Source organism: Papio anubis, chromosome 11 (genome assembly GCF_008728515.1).
Source record: "Papio anubis isolate 15944 chromosome 11, Panubis1.0, whole genome shotgun sequence".
In the NCBI taxonomy this organism is placed as follows: Eukaryota; Metazoa; Chordata; class Mammalia; order Primates; family Cercopithecidae; genus Papio; species Papio anubis.
The window spans coordinates 94,013,270-94,041,215 of record NC_044986.1 but is presented as its reverse complement, the minus strand read 5'-3'; the positions used below and the strand labels follow the sequence as shown (position 1 = coordinate 94,041,215).

General features: G+C 42.1%; 1 pseudogene; it reads right to left on the bottom strand.

Moving 5' to 3' along the window:
• Positions 1-14,489: 14,489 nt before the first annotated feature.
• Positions 14,490-16,925, bottom strand: LOC116269541 (annotated as a pseudogene).
• Between the last annotated feature and the right edge of the window lie 11,021 nt (positions 16,926-27,946).

The window sequence follows — 27,946 nt, the reverse complement described above, 5'->3', positions numbered from 1 at the left end:
TTGTATAAAATGTATGAACAATGTGTAAAATTACCTTCAGACTCTGTTTCATTAAAACATTAATGAGTTTCATGTTTAGCCATGGATCCTAACCCCAAGATATCTCATTAAGTACATGCAAATATTTCAAAATCTGAAAAAATCCAAGATCTGAAACACTGCTCATCCCAAGCATTTTGAACAAGAGACACTCAATCTGTATTTTACTTTCCACAACAAAGTTACTCAGTGATTCCCTGCTAACCACATGATACAATCTAAACTTCTGGGGTTGGCATACAAAGGCCTTCAGGGTTGCCCTCGTCTTCCTGTGAAGCCTCATGGGCCTGTGTTCCCTTCCACAAGCCTCACCCTCCATATTAGAGAACTCTCTGGTTTCCTTTACTCACCTTTCACATTTCTGTTCAATTGCTTTCCTTGGTAACTTAAACAAATCAACAAGCAAGAGACAAACAGCTCCATTAAAAAGTGGGCAAAGGACATGAACAGACACTTTTCAAAAGAAGACACAGCCAACAAGCATTTGAAAAAATGCTTAACATCACTGATCATTAGAGAAATGCAGATCAAAACCACAGTGAGATACCATCTCACACCAATCAGAATGGCTATTATTAAAAAGTCAAAAATAACAGATGCTGGTGAGGTTGTGGAGTAAAATGAAAGGCTTATGCACTACTGGTGGGAATGTAAATTAGTTCAGCCATTGTGGAAAGCAGTTTGGCAATTTCTCAAAAAACTTAAAAACAGAACTACCATTTGACTCAGTAATCCCATTATTGGGCATACACCCAAAGGAATATAAATCATTCTACCATAAAGACACATGTACGCGTGTTGCAGGAAGTCAGGGACCCCGAACAGAGGGACCAGCTGGAGCCAAGGCAGAAGAACATAAATTGTGAAGATTTCATGGACATCTATCAGTTCCCAAAATTAATACTTTGTAATTTCTTATGTCTGTCTTGTCTTTAATCTCTTAATCATGTTATCTTCTTAAGCTGAGAATGTACATCACCTCAGGATCACTATTGTACAAACTGATTGTAAAACATGTGTGTTTGAACAATATGAAATCAGTGCACCTGAAAAAGAACAGAATAACAGTGATTTTCAGGGAACAAGGGAAGATAACCATAAGGTTTGACTGCCTGCAGGGTCGGGCAGACTAGAGCCATATTTTTCTTCTTGCAGAGAGCCTATAAACGGACATGTGAGTAGGAGAGATATCGCTGAATTCTTTTCTCAGCAAGGAATATTAATAATTGATACCCAGTGGAAGGAATGCATTCCTTGGGGGAGGTCGTCATCACAGTCCTACCAATATGTGATGTCACTCCCAGAGGCCCTGCTGTGAAATTCTTCTCTTTGTACTCTTTATATCTCAGACTGGTCGACACTTAGGGAAAATAGAAAGAACCTATGTTAAAATATTGGGGGCTGGTTCCGCCGATACACGTGTATGTTCATTAAAGCACTATTCTCAGTAGCAAAGACATGAAATCAACCTAAATGCCAACCAGCGGTAGACTGGATAAAGAAAATGTGGTACATATACACCATGGAACACTACACAGCCATAAAAAAGAATGAGATAATGTCATTTGCAGCAACATAAATGGAGCTGCAGGCCATAATCCTGTCAGTATGGCTGCATACTGTTCCTGTGAACTAACACAGGAACAGAAAACCAAATACCACATGTTCTCACTTATAAGTGGGAGCTAAAGATTGAAAACACATGGACACAAAGAAGGGAACAATAGAAACTGAGGCCTTCTAGAGGGTGGAGGGAGGGAGAAGAGTGAGGATGGAAAAACTATGTATCGGGTACTATGCTCATTACCTGGGTAGTGGAATAATCTGTACACCAAACCCCCGTGACATGAAATTTACCTATATAATAAACCTGCACATGTACCCCTGAACCTAAAATAAAAGTTAAAAAAAATAATAATTCCCAGCTGGGCATGGTGGCTCACGCCTGTAATACCAGCACTTTGAGAGGCCAAGGCAGGTGGATCACTCGAGGCCAGGAGTTGGAGACCAACCTGGGCAACATGGTGAAACCCCGTCTCTATAAAAATTAGCTGGGTGTGGTGACACATACCTGTTATTCCAGCTACTCAGGAGGCTAAGTCAGGAGAATTGCTTGAACCTGGGAGGCAGAGGTTGCAGTGAGCCAAGATTGTGCCACTGCACTCCAGCCTGGGTGACAGAGAGAGACTCTGTCTCAAAAAAAAAAAAAAAAAGAAATTCCCTGACCCTGTTTGGTAAACTTAGAGGCTATTCCCCTCTGTTTCTACTGCACTTTGTACATAGCTCCAATAATAATACATAAAACATTATATTGTGGCTGGGCACGGTGGCTCACACCTGTAATCCCAACACTTTGGGAGGCTGAGGTGGGTGGATCACTTAAGGTTAGGAGCTCGAGATCAGCCTGGTCAACATGGCAAAAACCCATCTCAACTAAAAATATAAAAATTAGTCGGGCATAGTGGTACGTGCCTATACTCAGGAGGCTGAAGCACAAGAATTGCTTGAACCAGGGAGGTGGAGATGGTAGTGAGCTGAGATTGCACCACTGCACTCCAGCCTGGGTGACAGAGGGAGACTCTGTCTCAAAAAACAAAAACAAAACCATTTTATTGTTACTGGTTGTTTAGTATCTCTCTCACCACTAAAATGATAGCTCTTTGAAAGCAGGGTCTATTTCATTCATTTTCATCTCTGAATTCCCAGGGCCTGGCATGTTGTGGACAGGCAATATCCAATTGTTAAATAAATTATAAATGGTAAATTAAATCATGTTAATGTAGAATTTCACAATAATTTAACTAAAAAGTAACTAAAAGTGTCTAAAAAATAGTAGCTATCTTTCATTATGTATTTACTATTTTCCAGGCTTAAAAGTATTAAACAAATACTTTATATTTGTTATGTCAGTGTTTTCCAAATTTCAGTATATACTATTTTCCTTAATTTACTCATTTTTACTAATAAAAAATATATTTTAGAAGAAATGTTTATATTATTACCACATGTGAAAAACTGGTATCACTTGCCATAAATGGAAATAAAGTAAATTCATAGATGGAAATAAAGTAAATCATTAAGTAAATAAAGTAAATGTAAATAGTAGTATATTTACTAAACGGTTCTCCAATGAGAAAAAAATTATTTAAGATTGGTCAGGCTGGGTGCGGTGGCTCATGCCTGTAATCTCAGGACTTTGGGAGACCGGGGCGGGCAGATCACTTGAGGTCAGGAGTTCAAGATCAGCCTGGTCAACAGGGCGAAACGCCATCTCTACAAATAAAAAGATTAGCTGGGCATTGTGATGTGTGCCTGTAATGCCAGTTACTAGGGAGGCTGAGGTAGGAGAATCATTTGAACCTGGGAGGCAGAGGTTGCAGTGAGCCAAGATTGTGCCACAGCACTCCAGCCTGGGCGACAGAGTGAGACTCCATCTCAAAAAAAAGAAAAAAAGAAGAAAGAAAGAAAGATTGGTCAAAAATAAAAGTATTCAGCTCAATTTCACATAGCTGAAGAAAATTTTGAAGATCGACATTAATGAAAATGTTTTAGTTTTGATGTTAACTTGCATCAAGAATTCTAATTCACGTGCATTCATAATTTGAGAGGTGATTACATATAATTTACTCTTTTGAGAGTTTCTAACCAAAGTGATGTTAGTAACTTTTGTTCAACAAATTTAAAAGAAGCCATCTGAAGAGACTGCCAGAAAATGCACTTGTGTCGAGTTATTTGATAATGATGCCCAAAACGATGGGGAAAACATTCTTTATTCACTTGAGGCTGCCAATGGGATTGGGAAAACATTTATTAAAATCTTTTTAAAGTTAAGTTATTCAAGTCTTTTTTTAGTTCGTCATTTTCTCAGCCAGACTTTGTGCCTGAGTTTAAAATCAATTTGTTCTCCTAACAAAAGGGACCATGTGCACCGCAATTAAGGAGTGCCCCTGTGGTGATCCAGTTTCATGACCATTATGTACTTTTGCCTCTCCTGTGGAATAGGCAGGTCATCAAATAACATCGTTTCATTCAACATTATTTTATTATGTGGATGAGAAAAAGAAATTGATCCTGGGCCAGAGCCGCTGTTTGTGTGGTTTGCCCGTTCTCCCTCTGTCTGCATGCGTTCCCTCTGGGTACTCCCATTTCCTCCCACATTCCAAAGCCATGCTGTATTAGTCTGTTCTCACACTGCTAATAAAAACATATCTAAGACTGGGTAATTTATAAAGGAAAGAGGTTTAATGGACTCACAGTTCCACATGGCTGGGGAGGCCTCACAATCATGGCAGAAGGCAAATGAGCCACGAAGTCATGTCTTACATGGCAGCAGGTAAGAGAGCATGGGCAGGGGAACTCCCCTTTATAAAACCATCAACTCTCATGAGATTTATTCACTATCACAAGAACAGCATGGGAAAGACCTGCCACTATGATTCAGTTACCTGCCACTGGGTCCCTCCCATGACAAGTGGGAATTATGGGAGCTGCAATTCAAGGTGACATTTGGGCAGGGGACACAGTCAAACCATATCACATGTACATTAGGTGAACTGTTGTGTCCAAATGGTCCCACTGGGAGTGAGAGTGGGGGCATGTGACTGTGCCCTGTGATGGAATGGCTGGATCCCATCTTGTGCCCTGAGCTGCTGGGATAGAGTCCGACCACCCTTGACCCTGAATTGGAAATAAGCAGGTAAGTAATTATCTTACTTGTTTTTATTGATCTTTCTTAAATATATGTAGAGCTCACATTTATTTCAGTGTTTAGTATTAGAAGTGCTTTGCCTCAGCTAACGTCATACTGAATGGGAAAAAATTGAAGGCCTTTCCTCCAAGGATGGGAACAAAACAAGGATGCCCAGTTTCGCCACTGTTATTTAACATAACACTGAAAGTCCTGGCCAGAGCAATAAGGCAAGAGAAAGAAATAAAGGGCGTCCAGTTTGGAAAGGAAGAAATCAAATTAGCCTTGTTCACAGATGACATGATCTCTTGCCTAAAAAATCCTAAAGATGCTACCAAAAAACTGTTAGAATTGATCAATGAATTCAGCAAAGTTGCAGAATATAAAATTAACACACAAAAATCAGTAGCAAGGCTAGGCATGGTGGTTCACACCTGTAGTCCCAGCTACTCAGGAAGCTAAGGCAGGAGGATCATTTGAGGCATGACTTAGAGAACATCCTGGCAACCTAGGAAGACCCTGTCTCTACAAAAAAATTTTAAAAATTAGCCGGTGGCACAAATCTGTAGTCCCAGCTACTCCTGAGGCTGAGGCAGGAGAATTGCTTGAGCCCAGGAGTTGGAGGTTATAGTGAGCTATGATAACATCACTGCACTCCGGCAAGGGCAAAAGAGCAGCAGATCCTGTCTCTTGAAAAAAAAAAATAAGTTGCATTTACATGTACCAACAGCAAACAATCTGAAAAAAAAAAATCAATATTAAAGTGTTTTGGTCTTTACTTAGAAGTGTGGTGATTTTTTTGTGAGCAGAAATACGCCACAAGAACTTAACTCTTTTTTTGTTGTTGTTGTTCGGTTTTTTTTTTTTTTTTTTGAGACAGAGTCTTGCTCTGTCGCCCAGGCTGGAGTGCAGTGGCTCAATCTCGGCTCACTGCAAGCTCCGCCCCTCCACCTCCCGGGTTCACGCCATTCTCCTGCCTCAGCCTCCCAAGCAGCTGGGACTATGGGCACCCACCACGCCTGGCTAATTTTTTTGTATTTTTAGTAGAGACGGGATTTCACTGTGTTAGCCAGGATGGTCTCGATCTCCTGACCTTGTGATCTGCCCACCTTGGCCTCCCAAAGTGCTGTGATTATAGGTGTGAGCCACTGCGCCTGGCCTTCTCTGTGTTTCTAACAGTGCATAGATTTTACTTCTTGGAGGATAGCTTGAACAGACCTATCAAGTCCTCCTGGCTTTAGCCCTATGTACACTGAACATGTGACCATCGACATAACAATCCACACTAGTGAACTGTACCCACTGCATGATGCTCTTATGTGTGTGAAGAATTATGGCAGAAAATTCAGTTACCAAAAGTTTAAATGTATCATTCATGGTAGGCAGAATCATGACCCCATGAAGACATCCATGTGCGAATCCCCAGAACCTCAGAATCTTACATGGACAAAGGGACTTTGTGATGTGATTAAGGTTAAGGATCTTGAGATGGAAGATTATCCTGGATTATCTCAGCAAGCCCAATCTAATCCCATGTGCCCTTAAAAGTTGAGAGCCAGCCAGGCAGAGTGGCTCACACCTGTAATTCCAACAATTTGGGAGGCCAAGGCAGGAGGATTGAAGGATCACTTGAGGCCAGGAAGTAGAGGCTGCAGTGAGCTATTACTGTGCCACTGCACTCTAGCCTGGGTGGCAGAGCAAGATCCTATTTCAAAAAAAAAAAAAAAGGAGGAGGAGGAAAAGAAAAATGAAAAATAAGTTGAGAACCTTTCCCACCTGTGGTCCGAGAGAGATGTGACAAGGAAAGAAGGGTCAGAGACATGTAGCTATGAGATTTGATCAAAAGAGTGTTTTGATTTCTAACTGGTTATTACCAAATTATTACCAAGTAAGATAAAGGGATTAAGGCAATAGTAACAACCATCCCCAATTCCTCTAAAGTAGTTTAAGAGGAAACAAGCCAATTAAAGCTAATGTAACAGCTTTAGAGGGAATAAACTGAAGTTGGGGGTGGGGACTTTTTTTTTTTGAGACGGAGTCTCGCTCTGTCGCCCAGGCTGGAGTGCAGTGGCGCCATCTCGGCTCACTGCAAGCTCCGCCTTCAGAGTTCCCGCCATTCTCCTGCCTCAGCCTCCCATGTAGCTGGGACTACAGACGCCCGCCACCACGCCCGGCTAATTTTTTGTATTTTTAGTAGAGACAGGGTTTCACCGTGTTAGCCAGGATGGTCTCAATCTCCTGACCTCCTCATATGCCCGTCTCAGCCTCCCAAAGTGCTGGGATCACAGGCGTGAGCCACGGCGCCCGGCCTCGTTGGGCCTTTTTTTTTTTTTTGAGATGGAGTTTTGCTCTTGTCATTCAAGCAGGAGTGCAATGGTGTGCTCTTGGCTCACTGCAACCTCCACTTCCCGGGTTCAAGCGATTCTCCTGCCTCAGCCTCCCGAGTAGCTGGGATTACAGGCATGCGTTACCAGTTCCAGCTAATTTTTTTTTTTTTTTTTTTTTTTTTTTAGTAGAGATGGGGTTTCACCATGTTGCTCAGGCTGGTCTTGAACTCCTGACCTCAGGTGATCCACCCGCCCCGGCTTCCCAAATTGCTGGGATTACAGGCGTAAGCCAGGGCACCCGGCCAGTGGAGGTATTTTTAAAGAAATGTTGCACTCACCCTGGAGTGCTCTCCTCTCCGCCCCATACTGTAGCGTCAAGGCTTCCGACTTAGTAAAAAGCCGCTTAGCATGGGACATTCCTTGGAAGCCAAAGAGAAGAGCTTTCTTTCTCTGATAAACTAACAGTTGAATAAACATTTATTTCCCTCCTACATCCCTTAAATCAATGTGCCAGGAGCATCAGAACGGTCAAGACATGGACCGGAAGAAGCCTTTAAAATCCTCAGCTGGCCGGGCGCGGTGGCTCACGCCTGTAATCCCAGCACTTTGGGAGACCGAGGTGGGCAGATCACGAGGTCAGGAGATCGAGACCATCCTGGCTAACACGGTGAAACCCCGGCTCTACTAAAAATACAAAAAAAATTAGCCGGGCGTGGTGGCGGGCGCCTGTAGTCCCAGCGACTCGGGAGGCTGAGGCAGGAGAATGGAGGGAACCCGGGAGGCGGAGCTTGCAGTGAGCCGAGATCGCGCGGCTGCACTCCAGCCTGGGCGACAGAGCGAGACTCCGTTTTCAAAAAAAAAAAAAAAAAATCCTCAGCTGTCACCAGCCACGCCCGCCCTGGGGTGAAGAATGCCCAGATCCTGACCGAGTTGGGCTTTCGGAATAGGGGAGAACAGGGGCCGCCAGTTCTTTGTTATAATTCTCAACAAATTGGCCTTTTTCCTTTCCTAAGGGCTTAGTGCTGACCTTGATACATTTTATACATGTAACTACATTAGGGAAAATTAAAGCAGGCTGTGTTTAATTCTGGCTAATTTAAAAGTTGTTCTGAACTTAAAATGTATCTTTTGATACTCAGAAATAGTAATAAAAAATGTTTTTTGCCTGGGCGCAGTGGCTCATGCCTGTAATCTCAGCACTTTGGGAGGCCAGTCAGGAGTTTGAGACCAGCCTGGTCAACATAGTGAAACCCCGTCTCTATTAAAAATACAAAAATTAGCTGGGCGTGGTGGCGTGTGCCTGTAAGCCCTGCTACTCCAGAGGCTGAGGCAGGAGAATGACTTGAACCCTGGAGTCAGAGGTTGAAGTGAGCCGAGATTGGGCCACTGCACTCCAGCCTGGGCGACAGAGCACTCCCTCTCAAAAAAAAAAAAAAAAAAAAAATTGTTATTTGAGATAGGGTCTCATTCTGGAGTCACCCAACATGGAGTGCAGTGGCATGATCATGGCTTACTGCAGCCTCAACCTCCTGGGCTCAAGCAGTCCTCCCACCTCAGCCTCCCATGTAGCTGGGACTGCAGGCACTTGGCACCACACCCAGCTAATTTTTTAAATTTTTGTAGAGGCATGGTCTCACTATGTTTCCCAGGTTGGTCTGGAACTCTTGGCCTCAAGCAAGAGGACTTCCGCCTCTGCCTCCCAAAGCCCTGGGATTACAGGCCTGAGCTACCACACCTGGCCAAGAGGACAAAGTTCTAGCTGGAAGGACAGATGCGGAGGTTGAGCGCGGTGGCTCACATCTGTAATCCCAGCACTTTGAGAGGCCAAGGCAGGAGGATTGCTTGAGGCCAGGAGTTCAAGACCAGCCTGGTCAACAGAGAGAGACTTGTGAAGGGTCACATGGGTAGAGGTGAGGGAGCTGAGTAGAGTCATAAAGTAGGAATACTGAGTTGTGCTGGGGATATAGCTGCGACTGGAAACCACGGATGTAAGATGTGGGTACATCATCAGTCAAGGCAAGAAGCTGCTCTACCCAAACAGCCTCAGACCTCCAAGGAGTGCAGCAACTGTGGATATTTTACAGACATCATGAGATGCTGAGGTACCGCAGTCATGATAGCTTTGAAACTGTTGCTGACTTATTTAATGCTGTTTTGAGTCTTTTGATACCTCTTTGTTGTGTGTCACCAACATTTTACAAGTCAAAACTGGGCTGCAATGACAAAAATGACTGAAAAATTAAGGGACTAACTTGTTACAAGGGGCATTTGCATGAAATCCCCTAGGTAATGTCTAGAGTTGGAGTGGAAAGGTCCAGGAGTCTATGAATGAGGGAGGTAAGTTGGTGTATGTATTAGCCAAGGTTCTCTAAAGGGACAGAACTAACAGAATAGATGTATATATGAAAGGGAGCACATTCAGGAGAACTGACTCACGTGTTCACAAGGTAAAGTCCCACGATAGGCTGTCTGCACGTTGAGGAGCAAGGAGCCAGTGGTGGATCAGTGCGCATCCCAAAACCTCAAAAGTAGGGAAGCCAATAGTGCAGCTTTCAGTCTGTGGCCAAAGGCCCAAGAGCCCCTGGCAAACCACTGGTGTAAGTCCAAGAGTCCAAAAGCTGAGGAACTTGGAGTCTGATGGGCAGGAACTCAGAGTCCGATGGGCAGGAACTCAGAGTCTGATGGGCAGGAACTCAGAGTCCGATGGGCAGGAACTCAGAGTCTGATGGGCAGGAACTCAGTGTCCAATGGGCAGGAAGCATCCAGGATGGGAGAAAGATAAAGGCTGGAAGACTCAGTAAGTCTGCTTTTCCATCTTCTTCTTCTTCTTCCTGCTTTTATTCTAACCACGTTGGCAACTGATTAAATGGTGCCCACCCAGATTGAGGGTTGGTCTGCCTCTCTCAGTCTAGTAACTCAAACGTTAATGTCTTTTGGCAACACTCTCACCTCACAGACACACCGAGGAACAACACTTTGCATCCTTCAATCCAATCAAGTTGACAATTAATATTAACCATCACAGTGCAGTATTGTCAGACGGTGTAATGATAGTGTAATAAGAAGTGGAGAGAAGGTAAACACTGCGTGCCAGTCCCTTGATTTAACCCATTTTCTGTTAAGGGAGAAAAAAAAGCTCAGCTCACTGCCAGTGCTCATTTCTCAGGGCAAATGCGAAATAGATTAAGAAATGGAACAAGAGATGTTAGTGAATCAGAGAAAAAAAAGTTTTTCTCTTTGGCTTCTAAGGAGTACCCGCATACTAAGTAGCCCCCCACTTTTTTTTTTTTTTAGATGGAGTCTCGCTCTGTCGCCCAAGCTGGAGTGCAGTGGTGCAATCTCAGCTCACTGCAGCATCCGCCTCCCGGGTTCAAGCGATTCTTCTGCCTCAGCCTCCTGAGTAGCTAGAACTACAGGCGCCTGGATAATTTTTGAATTTTTTGGTAGATACAGGGTTTCACCATGTTTCCCAGGCTGGTCTCAAGCTCCTGAGCTCAGGCAATCTGCCTGCCTCAGCCTCCCAAAGTGCTGGGATTACAGGCATGAGCCACCATGTCCAGCCCACTAAGTAGCTTTTCATTAAATCAAAAGCCTTGATAGTACAGTATAGGACAGAGAGAAGAGAGTAATCCTGGAAGGTGAGATGCTAGTGAGATTGATTGTTCAGTGGGTCTGGGCGACCATAAAATACATGTTCTCCAGAATCTGCAGAAATCATGAGGAGTCTTTGGTATGAAGCAAATGTGTTATGCAGAATTATGGTTTATACACTGCTCAAAAAACAGAGTGGGTGTCTTCAGCTGGCCCTTTGGGTTATTCTACAAAAGCAGTCCATTTTCCATTTAGTAGTTTATTTCTATATCCATCCACATAAATAATCAGTTTCTCTCTCTCTCTCTCTCTCTTTTTTTTTTTTTATCTTCTCTGGTAGAATCTACGTATTAACCAGATCATTCTTTCTACCTTTGACATGTTTGTCATCCAAGTGTATCAAATGCAGTGTATATGTTTGTCCTCATCTCAATGCTTTCCTTTTCATATTGCTTAATGTTATTTTATCAGTTTTTGTATTTTTATAGTATGTATGTCTCTCAGCCCATAATCTAAGGTGTCCAAGAAATATTATTTTATTTTTTTACAATCCATTTTTGTTGTTGTTGTTTGGGATTCATGCTTGCTGAGCAGGTGAAAAAGAAATTGCAGCCATTTTTATGGTTGTATCATAAGTCATAGCCAGGCGCAGTGGCATGTGCCTCCCAGCTACTCAGGAGGCTGAGATGGGAGGATTGTTTGAGCTTAGGAGCTTGAGACTGCAATGAGCTATGACAGCGCCACTGCACTCCAGCTGGGCAGCAGAGTGAGATCCCGTCTTCATTATTATTTTTTTTTCCAGATGGAGTTTCACTCATGTTGCCCAGGTTGAAGTCCAGTGGCGTGATCTCAGCTCACTGCAACCTCCGCCTCCTGGGTTCAAGCGATTCTCCTGCCTCAGCCTCCCGAGTAACAGATTACAGGCGCCTGCCACCGTGCCCTGGCTAATTTTGTATTTTTAGTAGAGATGAGGTTTCCCCATGTTGGTCAGGCTGGGCTCGAACTCCTGACCTCAGGTGATCCGCCTGCCTTGGCCTCCCAAAGTGCTGGGATTACAGGTGTGAGCCACTGTGCCTGGCCGAGACCTCATCTTTAAAAACAAAAACTAGGCTGGGTGCTGTGGGTCATGCTTGTAATCCCAGCACTTTGAGAGGCTGAGGCAGGAGGATCACAAGGTCAAGAGTTCAAGACCAGCCTGGCCAATATAGTGAAACCCCATCTCTACTAAAAATATAAAAATTAGCTGGGCGTGGTGGCAGGTGCCTGTAATCCCAGCTACTCAAGAGGCTGAGGCAGGAGAATTGCTTGAACCCAGGAGGTGGAGGTTGCAGTGAGCCGAGATGACACCACTGCACTCCAGCCTGGGCGACAGAGCTAGACTCCATCTCAAACAAACAGACAAAAAAACAGTCTTAGGGCTTGTTACAAAGTGTAAAACGGCTTTGGGTGGAGTCTGTTTGGTCCTTAAGTCACTCGTCCATGCAGGAGTGCCCTGAGAGGTCCACTGCTTCCCTCCATGTGGCTTTTTCAGCCCTGGCAGCTCTTTGAAGTTTTCATGTCTCACTGGTAACCAGGAATCAACCTGGGCTGCCTTTGGTCCTGTCTGCATTGGTGCAGGCCTCAGCCACGTCTCTCAGAGTTTGCTGCTCCTCTGGCCTGCTGTCAGGAGCTGGGGCCCAGATACTGTAACTGCCCAGTGGGTTCACCTTGCCTGCTGCCTGGACAGAGCCAATTTATTAAGACAGGAGAATTGCAATAGAGAAAGAGTAATTCACGTAGAGCCGGCTGTGTGGGACACCAGAGTTTTATTATTACTCAAATCAGTCTCCCCGAGCATTCAGGGATCAGAGATTGTAAAGATAATTTGGTGGGTAGTGGCTTGGGAAGTGGAGAGTGCTGATTGATCAGGTTGGAGATGGAATCACAGGGGGTGGAAGAGAGTTTTTCTTGCTGTTTTCTGTTCCTGGGTGAGATGACAGAACTGATTGAGTCAGTTACTCGTCTAGGTGGTGTCAGTCGATCCACTGAGTGCAGGGTCTGCCAAAATATCTCAAGCACTGATCTTAGGTTTTTCAATAGTGATGTTATCCCCAGGAGCCATTTGGGGGGTTCAGACTCTTGGAACCAGAGGCTGCATGACCCCTACACTGTACTTTCTAATCTTGTAGCTAATTTGTTAGTACTGCAAGGCAGACTGGTCCTCAGGCAAAGAAGAGGGTCTTTCTGGGAAAGGGCTATTCTATTATCAGTTTTGCTTCAGAGTCAAATCATGAACTGAATCCCTTCCCAAAGTTAGCTCGGCCCACACCCAGGAATGAACAAGGACAGCTTAAAGGTTAGAAGCAAGCTGGAGTCGGTTAGGTCTGATTTCTTTCACTGTCTTAATTTCCTCAGTTATAATTTTGCAAAGGCAGTTTCAAGACCCTCTGCTCTGGGCCACTCATTTCACCAGCCTTAGAGAATCTCTTTCTTGGCTCAGAATTTCCTTCTCCCTTCGTGTTTCCAGCCACGAGACTTTGTCCATGATGACTAACACTCTCTCCAATCTTGGGGTTTAGGCTTTTGGAAACAAAATCAGAAGGACAAGCATTTGGATAATTTGGGCAACTTTAGTGTTCTAGGCCTGGAGTTTTCTTTGTGGAAAGTTTTTAGCCATGCATTCAATTGTTTTAATTGATAATATAGGGTTATTCAGGTTATCTATTTATTTTTCTTTTCTTTTTTTTTTTTTTGAGACGGAGTTTCACCCTTGTCACCCAGGCTGGAGTGCAGTGGTGTCATCTCGGCTCACTGCAACCTCCGCCTCCCGGGTTCAAGTGATTCTCCTGCCTCAGCCTCCTGAGTAGCTGGGATTACAGGTGCCCACCACCATGCCCAGCTAATTTTTTGTATTTTTAGTAGATGTTGGCCAGGTTGGTCTTAAATGCCTGACCTCAAGTGATCCACCCACCTTGGCCTCCCAAAGTGCTGGGATTATAGGCATGAGCCACCACGCCCAGCCATCTATTTCTTCTTGAATGAGCTTTAGTAGTTTGTATCTTTTGAGGAATCTCTTTGTTTTATTTGTCAAATTTATTGACAACATTTGTTTATATATTCCCTAATTATTCTTGAACACCTGTAAAATTTTTTTTTTTTTTGAGATGGAGTCTCGCTTTGTCATCCATACTGCAGTGGCGTGATATTGGCTCACTGCAACCTCCACCTCTTGGGTTCAAGCAATTCTCTGTCTCAGCCTCCTGAATAGCTGGGATTGCAGGCGCCCACCACCATGCCCGGCTAATATTTTTGTATTTTTAGTAGAGACAGGGTTTCCACCATCTCGGCCAGGTTGGTATTGAACTCCTGACCTCGTGATCCACCCACCGCGGCCTCTCAAAGTGCTGGGATTACAGGCATGAGCCACTGTGTCTGGCTCAATTTTTTATTTTATTGTTTTTTCTTATCATTTATCTATTTTCTATGTATTGATTTTCACTGTTATCTTGAATATTTCCTTACTTCTGCTTACTTTGAGTTTAATTTGCTCTGCTTTTTCTAGTTTCTTACTGTGGGAAATTAGATTAATGATTTTATTTAATTAATTAATTTATTTTTTGAGACAGAGTCTCCCTCTGTCACTCAGGCTGGGGTGCAGTGGTGCGATCTTGGCTCACTGCAACCTCTGCCTCTCAGGTTCAGCAATTCTCCTGCCTCAGCCTTCTGAATAGCTGGGATTACAGGCACATACCATCACGCTCAGCTAATTTTTGTATTTTTAGTAGAGATGGGGTTTCGCCATGTTGACCAGGGTGGTCTCAAACTACTGTCCTCAGATGATCCACCCACCTCAGCCTCCCAAAGTGTTGGGATTACAGGCTTGAGCCACTGTGCCCAGCCAGATTAATGACTTTAGATCTTTCTCCTTTTCTAATATAAGTATTTAATGTTACAAGGTTTCCTCTAAGCATAGCTGTACCTATATCCCACACATTTTTATATATTGTATTTTCATTTAATTTAAGATATCTCAAATATCATTTGTAATTTTTTTCATTGCTACATGGGTTATTTCAAAGTCTATTGTTTAGTTTCCAAATATTTGAGAGATTTTCCAGTTATATTTATGTTACCGATTTGGCACATAATTCCACTGTGATCAGAAAACATACTTTCATTTCTTTCTTTCAAATTTATTGAGACATACTATGGCCTAGAAATGACCTTCTTTGATCTATTTTCCATGTGCACTTGAATGCATATTGTGGTGTTCTATTTTTTCACATGAAAGTTTTTAGTTTATTAATCTTCTCATGAAAAATCCACGATGGCTGCAGAAAACATCGTTGCAGCATCTTTACTCCTTCAGCTTTTTGCCAGCACCAGCATTGGCCTTTGTGGTGTCCTGACTTTCTTCAATCTATTCTTGCCTTCCTTTAATTGCTTTCTTGAGGTCTTTTTCTTCTCATAAAAGCCAAGTCTTGCAAGTCTATGTCTGGGTCCATTTTTTTTTGCATAATCCAAGGAATCGTAAATCATGCCAAAGCCAGTTGTCTTGCCACCACCAAAATGAGTTCTGAATCCAAATACAAAGATGACATCCAGTGTGGTCTTGTACATTTTGGCGAGTTTTTCCCAAATTTCCGTCTTAGGTACTGTTGCCTTCAGGGTATGAAGGACATCAATCATCATTTGTTTCCTCTGAAGTAGTTGGTTGGTCATGAACTTTCTAATTCAGATAGTTACTGTGTCATTCATGATGGCAGTCAATCCTTAGACGGCCAGGAACGAAAAGAGTGCTGTTTTGTGGTGGAGTGTTATGTAAATGCCAATTAGGGCATGTCGGTTGACAGTGTTGTTCAAACCTTAAATATCCTTACAATAGAGGAGTTATTAATAAATTATTTTAGGCAGTTAGTGAGGGTAAAAGAGTTCTTGGTAGCATTTTCCTTTAATAAAAAGCAGCCCCAAAACCACTTCTTTTCTAACAGAAAACAGCCTGAAAAGTCAAGCTGCAAGCAAGCTGGAAGCTTGCATATGTAAATGCCAGCAGCTGCACCTGAAATCCAGGTACATTCCAACATGTAGACTTCTCCCTCCCTTTTCTTTGTTACCACATGTGTGGGTGTCATGGCACCAGCCAGGTAAAGCCACGTGTGCAGGTGTCATGGCGACAGCCAGGTAGAAGCCACATTTGCATAATGAAAGATGAGGGTGGGAGGGCTAGTTCCTTTGTGGACTACGTAAATGGCACACCTGGTTACATGAATCCCTGGGCCCTATGTATATCAATCACCGCCTTTTCAAGCCTCTCTGCAAAATCGATCAAATCCCACCCTCAACCTGGAAACTCTCCCTTGGGTGACCCACTTTCTCAGCATGAGGAAGATTTCTCTCTCTGTCTTCTTTTTTGTCTATTAAACTTTCCGCTCCTAAACTCCTCATGTGTGTCTGTGTCCTTAATCTTCTTGGTGGGAGACATTGAACCCTGGGTATTTACCTCAGACAGTGGAGCTGCTTCACTTATTGATTTTTTATGTATTTGTTTTATAATTGCTTAGATTGGAGTGTTGAAATCTGCAACTGTGATGGAGAATTGACTCACTTATCCTTTTGGTTCTATCAGTGTTTGCTTCATGTAGAGACATTCCTCAGTGATACTGTAGGTTTGGTTCCACACACTGTAATAAAGCAAATCACATAAAAGTTTTGGTCCCCCAGTGCAAACAAAGTTATGTTTACACTATACTGTAGTTTAGTGTGTGCAATAGTATTATGTCTTTATAAACTATGTGCATATGTTCAAAATACTTTACTGCCAAAATATTTTGACACAGAGACACAAAGTGAGTATGAACTGTTGGAAAAATGGTGCTGATACACTTACTCAACACAGGGTTGTCACAATTTGTAAAAAGTACAAAATCTGTGAAGTACAATTAAGTAAAACACAATAAAATGAGGTATGCCTATCTTTTGAATCCTTTCATTAGGAGTATACAAATTTAAAATTGTTGTATTTTCTTGGTAAATTAAATCTTTCTAAAATGTGCCACTTGATTCATGGTAATATTCATTGTTCTCTCTTTCACTTTGTGTGATACTAATCTAGCCACTCCAGTTGTCTTTTCATTCATTTTTCCTGAATATGTCTTTATTCATCCTTTTATGTTTAACCTCTGTGTTTTTGTAGTTAATGTCAGTTTCTTGTAGTCAGCATACTTTTGGATCTTGATTTTTTAATCCAACTTGACGAATTAAGTGTTTTGATCATTGATATTTAATGTAAATATTTTGATAATTGATATTTAATGTAAGTATTGTGTTTTGATAATTGATATTTAATGTAAGTATTGATATGGTTGAGTTTAAATCTATCATCATTATGTTTCTAAATATCTCATCTGTTCTTTTCTCCTTTTTTTTTTTTTTGAGACGGAATCTTGCTCGTCACCCAGGCTGGAGTGCAGTGGCGTGATCTTGGCACACTGCAAGCTCTGCCTCCTGGGTTCACACCATTCTCCTGCCTCAGCCTCTCGAGTAGCTGGGACTACAGGTGCCCGCCACCACGCCCGGCTAATTTTTTGTGTCTTTATAGAGACGGGGTTTCACCATGTTAGCTAGGATGATCTCGATCTCCTGACCTTGTGATCCACCTGCCTCGGCCTCCCAAAGTGCTGGGATTACAGGTATGAGCCACCGTGCCCGGCTCTTTTCTCCTTTTTTTATTTTTGCTTTGCTTTGGATTATTTGAGTTTTATTTACAACATAATTTTACATCAACATTGGTTCATTAGTTATATCCCTCTTTATTTTTTTTAAGTGGTTGCTCTAGGGTTTACAATATGTATCTTTTTTTTTTGAGACAGGATCTCACGCTGTTGCCCAGGATGGAGTACAGTGGCATGATCTTGGCTCACTGCAACCTCTGCCTTCTGGGTTCAAGAGATTCTCCTGCCTCAGCCTCCTGAGTAGCTGGGATTACAGATGCATGCCACCATGCCCAGCTAATTTTTGTATTTTTAGTAGAGACAGGGTTTTGCCATGTTGGCCAGGCTGGTCTCAAACCTCAGGTGATCCACCCACCTCAGCTTCCCAAAGTTCTGGGATTACAGGCATAAGCCACCATGCCTACCATACAATATACATCTTTAACTTACCATAGTTAGCCTTCAGCTAATATTATATTACTTCACATATACTGAAATAATCTTTCAACAGCATATTGCCATTTCTGCTTTGTCTCCTGTATAATTGTTGTCATGTATTTCACTTCTGCATATATGATAACCCTCAAATATATTGCTTTTGAAAGACATCAAAAATAAGAAAAAAGCCTGATATGTATATAGATATTTGCCATATCTTATGCTATTTATTCCTTTGTTTATATCCAAGTTTCTATGTAGAATCATGTTGCTTTTATCCAAATAACTGTTTTAAACATTGTTTGTAGTGAAGATATGCTGGTAGTTAATTACTGCAGCTTTTGCTTAGCTGAAAATTCCTTATTTGACCTTCAGTTTTGAAAGGCGTTTCTTATAATGCTCTCCATTATCTTCTGGCTTGTATTTTTTTTTTTTTTTTTTTTTTTTTTGAGATTGAGTTTTGCTCTTGTTGCCCAGGCTGGAATGTAATGGTGCAATCTTGGCTCACTGCAACCTCCTTTTTAAAGTTCAAGCGATTCTCCTGCTTCAGCCTCCTGAGTAGCTGGGATTTCAGGCATGTACCACCATGCCTGGCTAATTTTTGTATTTTTAGTAGAGACAGGGTTTCTCCATGTTGGTCAGGCTGGTCTCGAACTCCTGACTTCAGGTGATCCCACCCACTCAGCCTCCCAACCAAAGTGTTGGGATTATAGGCATGAGCCACTGTGCCCAGCCTTGTATTTTTGTTGTTGTTGTTTTTTGAGTCCAAGTCTCACACTGTCCCCCAGGATGGAGTGCAGTGGTTCGATCTCCACTCACTGCAACCTCCACTTTCTGGGTTCAAGCGATTCTCCTGCCTCAGCCTCCCAAGTAGCTGGGATTACAGGTGCCTGCCACCATGTCCAGCTAATTTTTTGTATTTTTAGTAGAGACGGGGTTTCACCGTGTTGGCCAGGCTGGTCTTGAACTCCTGACCTCGTGATCCACCTGCCTCGGCCTCCCAAAGTGCTGGGATTACAGGTGTGAGCCATCATGCCCGGCCAATACATAAAATTTTTAATTGTCAACTATAACTCAGTAAAGTTGCGGAAAAAGATTTAAGGTAGTGCTTAGTAGATTATCTCATCTGGACAAAAGAGATCCTCAGACTTTTTGTGAATATAAAGTTTTGTCTCCTTGTGGCTTTAATCTTATCTTAATCTTTTATGAATATAAAGTTGTGTCTCATCTGTGGCCTTAACCTGTATGACCTGATTGAATATATTTCCACATGTGTACTGGCCATTAATTTCTTTTCTGTGAAATGCCTTCATTTCTTATCATTTTAGAGAAGGGGATATTCTTCCAGGGAATATAATGAGCATCACCTCCATTTAGGTAGATGCACTTGAAAACACTGAAATACCAGTCTCCTGAACATTTCGGCCAACAGAAGCAGCCCCTCCCTCTAGTTAGGAGAGAGCAGAATTCCACTGTCTGGAAACCAGGCAAAGGTCTCACCTAAGGCAGACAGATTGCAAGATGGCACTTGTTCTTCTAAAAATCTGCCTTTGTTTATTCTTACTGCATCTAGACAAATAACTGGGTTTGGTCTCAGGAAGGTCTAGGCCGGGAAGTACTGTCCCTATAATAAGAGAAAATGTATTATCCTCCTCACCCCGAAACCTGCAGGACTTGGGTAATATGTACTAGTAGCCAGGAGAGCAAGTATGAAAGTGTATATTGAAGGTATTGTTTGTGTGGGCAGGGGAATGGAATATAAACCCAGATGGGGGAGAGTTTATTGATGGGGATTCACATCAGTGTGAGTCTTCCATGACTCATGATTTAACATCCTGGCAAGGATGCTTGTGGCCCATCCTAACAATCTTCTGCATTGAGACTTAAAACGATGGCCCAAATTAAATGAGGTAAAGTTGCCAACATTGCCCTGACAGAATAATAGAAAGGGTTCAGATGGTTTAGAAAACTGGTCATGCTAGAATGAATTCATCGTGTAGAACCCAGAAACTTACCAGCTCATTATGTTCCCTAGAAGAACATTCCCTTCTCTAAAATGATAAGAAATGAAAGCATTTCACAGAAAAGAAATTAATGGCCAGTACACATGTGGAAATATGTTCAATCAGGCCATACAGATTAAGGCCACAGATGAGACACAACTTTATATTCACAAAAGATTAAGACAAGATTAAGGCCACAACAAGACAAACTTTATATTCATAAAAGTCGGAGGATCCCTTTTGTCCAGACGAGATAATCTACTAGGCACCACCTTAAATATTCCTGAGGTCTTTTCCCCCGACTTTATTAAGGTATAGTTGATAATTAAAAATTGTATGTATTTAAGGTAAACCACTTGATGATTTGATATATGTATACACTTTGAAATATTCACCACAAGCAAGGTAATAATATACTCTTACCTCATATAATGACCTTTTTTCCTTTTTGTGGTAAGCACACTATAAACAAATTTCAAGTATACAATATTGTTAACTATAGTCACATTGCTGTACATTAGATCTCTAGAACTTACTTATCTTGCATGCTGAAACCTTGTACTCCTTGGCCGACATCTCCCCATCTTCCCTTCCCCACAACCCCTGATAACCACCATTCTACTCTGTTTCTTTTCTTTTCCTTTTTTCTCTTTCTTTTTCTTTTTTCTTTTCTTTTTTTTTTTTTTTTTTGAGACGGAGTCTCGCTCTGTCGCCCAGGCTGGAGTCGCCCAGGCTGGAGTGCCGTGGCAGGATCTCAGCTCACTGCAAGCTCCGCCTCCCGGGTTTACGCCATTCTCCTGCCTCAGCCTCCCGAGTAGCTGGGACTACAGGCGCCCGTCACCTGGCCCGGCTAGTTTTTTTTTTTTTTTTAGTAAAGACGGGGTTTCACCGTGTTAGCCAGGATGGTCTCGATCTCCTGACCTCGTGATCCGCCGTCTCGGTCTCCCAAAGTGCTGGGATTACAGACTTCAGCCACCGCGCCCGGCCTCTTTTTTCTTTTTTTTTTTTGAGATGGAGTCTTGCTTTGTTGCCCAGACTGGAGTGCAGAGGTGCAATCGGCTCACTGCAACCTCCGCCTCTTGGGTTCAAGCAATTCTCCTGCCTCAGTCTCCTGAGTATCTGGGATTACAGGTGCCTGCCACCACACCTGTCTAATTTTTGTATTTTTAGTAGAGATGGGTTTTTGCCATGTTGGTCAGGCTGGTCTCGAACTCCTGACTTCAGGTGATCCGCCTGCCTCAGCCTCCCAAAGTGCTGAGATTACAGGCATGAGCCACTGCTCCTGGCCTCTACTGTTTCTACGAGTTTTACAGTTTCACTTTTTTTTTTTTTTTTGAGACAGAGTCTCAGTCTGTCGCCCAGGCTGGAGGGCAGTGGTGTAATCTTGGCTCACTGCATAGGTTCCACATTTAAGTAAAATCATACAGTATTTTTCTTTTTGCCTCTCACTTGTTTCACTCAGCATAATGTCTACTAGTTTCATCCATGTTGCCACAAACAGTAGGACTTCCTTCTTTAAGGCTGAATAATATTCCATTATATATATATTTGTATAATATATACATTATATACATATATGTATATACGTAACACACACACATATGCCTTATCCATTTACACACCTTCTTTATTCATTCATCCCTTGATGGGCATTTGGGTTGTTTCTATATCCTGATTATTATGATATTGTGAATAATGCTGAAATGAACGCGGGACTGCAACTATCTCTTTGAGATATTGATTTCATTTTCTTTAACTATATATACCCAGAAGTAGGATTGCTGGGTTATAAGGCAGTTCTATTTTTAATTATTATTATTATTATTTTTTTTTTTTTCTTTTTTTGAGACGGAGTCTCACTGTGTCGCCCAGGCTGGAGTGCAGTGGCCGGATCTCAGCTCACTGCAAGCTCCGCCTCCCGGGTTTTTACGCCATTCTCCTGCCTCAGCCTCCCGAGTAGCCGGGACTACAGGCGCCTGCCACCTCGCCCGGCTAGTTTTTCGTATTTTTTAGTAGAGACGGGGTTTCACCGTGTTAGCCAGGATGGTCTCGAACTCCTGACCTCGTGATCCTCCCATCTCGACCTCCCAAAGTGCTGGGATTACAGGCTTGAGCCACCGCGCCCGGCCTATTTTTAATTATTTAAGGACTCTCCATATTGTTTTTTCATAAAGGCTGTACCAATTTATATTCCCACTAACAGTGTAAAAGAGTTCCCTTTATTTCACATTCTTGCAAACACTTGCTATCTTTCATCTTTCTGATCCATTCTAACAAGTATTAGGTGATAGCTCATTGTGGTTTTGGCTTGCATTTCCCTGATGATTAATGAAATTGAGCAACTGTTTCATATACCCTTTGGACATTTGTATGTGTTTTGAGTTTTCAGGTCCTTTGCCCATTTCAAAATCAGGGTTTTTTGTTTGTTTGTTTGTTTGTTTCTATTGAGTTGCATAAATTCCTTATATATTTTGGGTATTAATTACTTATTGGACATTTGGCTTGCAGATATTTTCTCCCATTCCGTTGGTTGCCTTTTCATTCTGTTGGTTGTTTTCTTTGCTATGCAGAAGCTTTTTGGTTTCATGCAATCTCATTTTTCTATTTCTGTTTTTGTTATCTGCTTTTGATGTCATATCCAAAAAATCATTCCCCAGTCCAATGCCAGGAAGCTTTTCCTCTATGTTCTCTTCTAGTGGTTTTATGGTTTGAGGTCTTACATTCAAAATGTTGACTTGGTTTTTGTATATGGTGTGAAATAAGGGTCCAATTTCACTGTTCTGCATGTGAATATCCAGTTTTCCCAAAGCCACTTCTTGAGAGACTGTCCTTTCCTCATTCTGTGTTCTTGGCACCTCATCAAAGATCAATTGACCATAGATGCATGTCTATTCTGTTCCATTGGTCTATATGTCTATTTATATTCCAGTACCATACTGTTTTGATTATTGTTGCTTTGTAATGTATTTTGAAATCAGGGAGTGTGGTGCCTCCAGTGTTGTTCTTCTTTCTCATGATTGTTTTGGCTATTCGGGATCTTTTGTGGTTCCATGTGAATTTTAGAATTTTTTCTACTTATGTAAAGAATGTCATTGGTATTTTCATAGGGATTGCATTAAATCTGTAGATCACTTTGGATAGTGTGAACATTTTAACAGTATTAATTTTTCTAATCCATGAACACAGAATGTTTTTCCATTTAACTGTGTCACAAATGTTTTATAATTTTCATTTTACAAGCCTTTTACCTTTTTAAGTTTATTCCTCAGCATTTTATTGTTTCTGTTATTATTATTTTGAATTGAATCAATCCTTCCTTTCTCTCTTTCTTTCTTCTTCTCTTTCTCTCTCTCTCTCTTTTTTTTTTTTTCAAAAGGGTCTGATTCTGTCACCCAGGCTGGAGTGCAGTGGCATGATCTCAGCTCATTACAACCTCCACCTCCTGGGCTCAGGCCATCCTTCCACCTCATCCTCCTGAGTAGCTGGAACCAGGTGTGCGCCACCATGCCCAGCTTAATATTTGTATTTCTTAGATACAGACAAGGTTTCCATCATGTTGCCCAGGCTGGTCTTGAACTCCTGGGCTCAAGCAATCTTCCCACCTTTGGCCTCCCAAAGTTAGAATTATAGGTGTGAGCCACCATGCCCAGCCTGAATTTCTTTTCTTTTCTTTCTTTTCTTTCTTTCTTTCTTTTTTTTTTTTTGAGATGGAGTTTCAGCTCTGTTGCCCAGGCTGGAGTGCAGGGTACGATCTTGGCTCACCACAACCTCTGCCTCCTGGGTTCAAGCGATTCTCCTGCCTCACTCTCCCTAGTAACTGGGATTACAGGCATGTGTCACCATGCCCAGCTAATTTTGTATTTTTAGTAGAGATAGGGTTTCTCCATGTTGGTCAGGCTGGGCTCGAACTACTGATCTCAGGGGATCCACCCTCCTCAGCCTCCCAAAGTGCTGAGATTACAGGCATGAGCCACTATGCCCGGCCCTGAATTGTTTTCTTGATTTCCTTTTTGGATAGTTTACTGTATATAGAAACATGATAGATTTTGGGATGTTGATTTTGTACCCTACAACTTTACTGAATTTATTAGTTCTAACAGTTATTATTGTTGTTGGGTCTTTAGGGGTTTTTTTGTTTGTTTGTTTATTTATAGGATTATGTCATTTGAAAATAGAGATAATTTTACTTCTTTCTTTCTGATTTGGATGTCTTTTATTTCTTTTTCTTGTCTAACTGCTCTGGCTGCAACTTTTTGGGCATCCTTTCCTTGCACTGGATCTTTGTATGGAAAACCTTTCAGTTTTTTTCCCCCATTGATTACAATGTTAACTGTGGACTTTTCATATATCATCTTTATTGTGTTGAGGTAAATTCCTTCTATACTTATTTTGTTGAGAGTTTTAATTCTGAATAGACGTTGAACTTATCAAATGCTTTTTCTGTGGCTATTGAGGAGGTCATATTGTGTGGTTTTTTTCCTTTCATGTTGTTAAAGTATTGTATCACACTGATTGATTAGCAAATGTTGAACTATCCTTACGTCTCAGAAATAAATCCCACTTGGTCATGTTGTATGATCCTTTTAATGTACTCTTGAATTCAGAATGCTAATACTTTATTGAGGATTTTTGCACCTACGTTCACCAGGGATGTTGGCCTATAGGTTTCTTTTCTGGTAATACCTTTATCTGGTTTTGGCATCAGGGTCATGCTGGCCTCATAGAATGAGTTTGAAAACGTTTGAATTTGAAAATGTTGAAAATGTTATGAGTTTGAAAATGTTTCTTTGTCTGGTTTTTGGAAGAGTTTAAGATGGACTAAGTCTTTGAATGTTTTGAAGAATTCACCCATGAAGCCAGCTGGTTCTGGTCATTTTTTATTGGGAGATTTTATTATTATTATTACTGATTGAATCTCCTTATTTGTTATTGGTCTGTTTAGGCTTTCTATTTCTTCTTGATTCAGTTTTGGCAAATTGTGTATTTCTAGAAATTTGTCCATTTCATCTAGATTATCCAGTTTTTTGGCATAAAATTATTCAAATTAGTTCCTTATGATCCTTTTTATTTCTGAAGCATCCATTGTAATGTGTCTTTTTTTTTTTTTTTTTTTTTTTTAAGACGGAGTTTTGCCGTTGTTGCCCAGGCTGGAGCGCAATGACGTGATCTACGGCTCACCACAACTTCCGCCTCCCAGGTTCAAGCCATTCTCCTGCCTCAGCCTCCCGAGTAGCTGGGACTACAGGCATGTGCCACCACAGCTGGCTAATTTTGTATTTTTAGTAGAGATGGGGTTTCTCCATGTTGCTCAGGGTGGTCTCAAACTCCCAACCTCAGATGATCCACCCGCCTCGGTCTCCCAAAGTGTTGGGATTACAGGCTTGAGCCACTGCACCCGGCAATGTGTCCTTTTTTCATTTTTGATTTTATTTATTTGCATCTTCCCTTTGTTTCTCTTAATCTAGCTAAAGGTTTGTCCATTTTGTTTGTCTTTTCAAACAACCCACTCTGTTTGTTTCTTTTTTTTTCTTTTCTGTTATTTATTTCTTCTTTTTCTTATTTTCTTCCTTCTTAAAACTTTGGGCTTAGCTTATTGTTCTCTTTCTAGTTCTTTGAGTTGAAAAGTTAGGTTGTGTATTTGACATTGGTATTCTTTTTTTAATGAGGGTATTTATTACTATAAACTTCCGCCTCAGTACTTACTGCCTTTGCTGTGTCCCATAGGTTTTGGTACATTGTATTTTCATTCTCATTTGTCTCAAGATACTTTTAAAATTCCCTTTTGATTTCCTCTTTGACCCAATGCTTGTTCAAGAGTGTGTTGTTTCATTTCCACGTTGGCGAATTTTCCAGCTTTTTGGCTGTTATTCATTTCTAGTTTATTCCACTGCGGTCTGAAAAGATACTTGGAATGATTTGTCTTCTTATATTTGTTAAGGCTTGTTTTGTGACTGGGCTTCTTTAAGATGATTATTTTGAATTAATCATCAGACAGTTTGTAGAACGCCATTTCCTTGAGTTCAGATACTACAAAATTATTGTGTTCCTTTAGTGGTGTCATGTTTCCTTGATTTATTGTATTTCTTATAGCCTTGTATTGATGTCTACACATTTGAGGAAGCACTCAACTCTTCCAGAATTTATGAACTAGTTTTCATGGGAAAAGAGCTTTACCTACAGGTGTGTGTGAGGGTGCCAGCTGGGTTGGTGCAGTGATTTCATCTCAAGGAAGTGTGCAATTGTGTAGTTTCCATGTAGCTCCCTCACCTGAGGCCGGTTTTGGCAGATTGTGGGGGTTCTTAGTGACCAAGACTGTGGGTATCTGAGAAAGTCCCGAGAGTTCTTAGGGTCCTCAGAGGTGAAAGTTACTGAGGTCCTCCTGTTCTCTTTTTCTCCAATGAGGAGCAATTATGGCTCCAGGACCCAAGGCACAGGTGTGCCTGCTGTGGTGGCAGCTTCAATGTTTGAGGTTCAGTCATTCCCACTGAGGCAGTAGTGTCTGTTTCTGCAGCATGGATGCTCATGAGTGGCTGTGGGTTGGGGTCTGAAGCACAGGTATGAGTGGAGCAACCATAACTCTGGAGTCCGGGCATGCATGTGGTTGCAGGCAGGAGGAAGGAAGGTGAAAGCTCCAGCTCATGGTGGCCCAGCGGTGGCTCCTTCTGTAGGGAGGCACAATGACATCTCCTTTTCTGCAGAATCCATAGCTGCAATGGCTGTTGAGGTCTTCAGTGTCAAAGGTTGTTGGAGTCCTCTGACGAGCAGGTCACCAGAGACTGCTGTGGCACCTTCCACGTAGTTGATACTGACAGGCCTGCCCTTCCATAATCTTTTCTTTTCTATTCTTTTTTTTTTTTTTTGAGATTGGGGAGATGGAGTCTAGCTCTGTTGCCCAGGCTGGAGTGCAGTGGCGCAATCTCAGTTCACTGCAACCTCTGCCTCCTGAGTTCAAGTGATTCTCTTGCCTCAGCCTCCCAGTAGCTGGGATTATAGACACACACCACCATGCCCAACTAATTTTTGTATTTTTAGTAGAGATGGGGTTTCACTGTGTTGGTCAGGCTGGTCTCTAACTCCTGACCTCGTGATCTGCCCTCTTCGGCCTCCCAAAGTGCTGGGATTACAAGCATGAGCCACTGTGCCCGGCCTGCCCTGCTATTTTCCTAGCCATCTCCAGATGTCTCAGCTATGCCAGTCTCTCCAGTGATCTGGGTGGGGTGAAAATAAAGCAGATTCTTCAGGCAGCGCACCCAGAGTTTCAGGAAGCTGATGGCCTACTCTGCTCTTTTTCCCTGTGAGGGGAACTTATGGACTGGTGATTTTTCTCTCAGCACTGAGCTGTGCCAGCCTAGGAGATGGAATAATGCAAACAACATGAAACTGTTCTTCCTACCCTTTCTGTACAATTTAGTTTCTCTTCTTTTTGTTTTTCTTCACTGCGTTGCTGCAACTTCTTGATTATTTCTTTTTTTTTTTTTTTTTTTGAGATGGAGTCTCGCTCTGTCCCCCAGGCTGGAGTGCAATGGCAGGATCTCGGTTCACTGCAACCTCTGCCTCCCGGGTTCAAGTGATTCTTCCGCCTCAGCCTCCTGAGTAACTGGGATTACAGGTGCCCGCCACCATGCCCAGCTAATTTTTGTATTTTTTGTATTTTTTTTGTAGAGACAGGGTTTCGCCATGTTGGCCAGGCTGGCCTTGATCTCCTGACCTGGTGACCCGCCTGCCTCAGCCTCCCAAAGTGCTGGAATTACAGGCGTGAGCCACCACACCCGGCCTGCTGCAACTTCTTAACTGGACTCCTGAGCACTCTCAGAGCATTTTTTTTGTTCATGGATATCTGTCTAATTATTGTTTTATGTAGGGGGACAAAGGCTGGAATCTCCTAGGCTGCCATCTTGCTGATGTCACTACAATCTTCCTGAAATCTTAACAAAGGTTGTGAAAGCCACACTTTGATTTCATCTTTACCCTCAGGGCATTATTTCTTTCTTGAAAACCTTTTAAAAGATGAAGGGCTGTTTTCACTCTCCAGTCCTGGCTCCTCTGTGTTTCCTCTAAATTGTGCTTTACACAATTAGCACAATTTAGCTAATTCCCTGTTTTCTGTTTCTTGTTATGCACAACTTGATAATTGATGTTTTCACCATTCTGCCTTGAATGAAACCCCCTTTA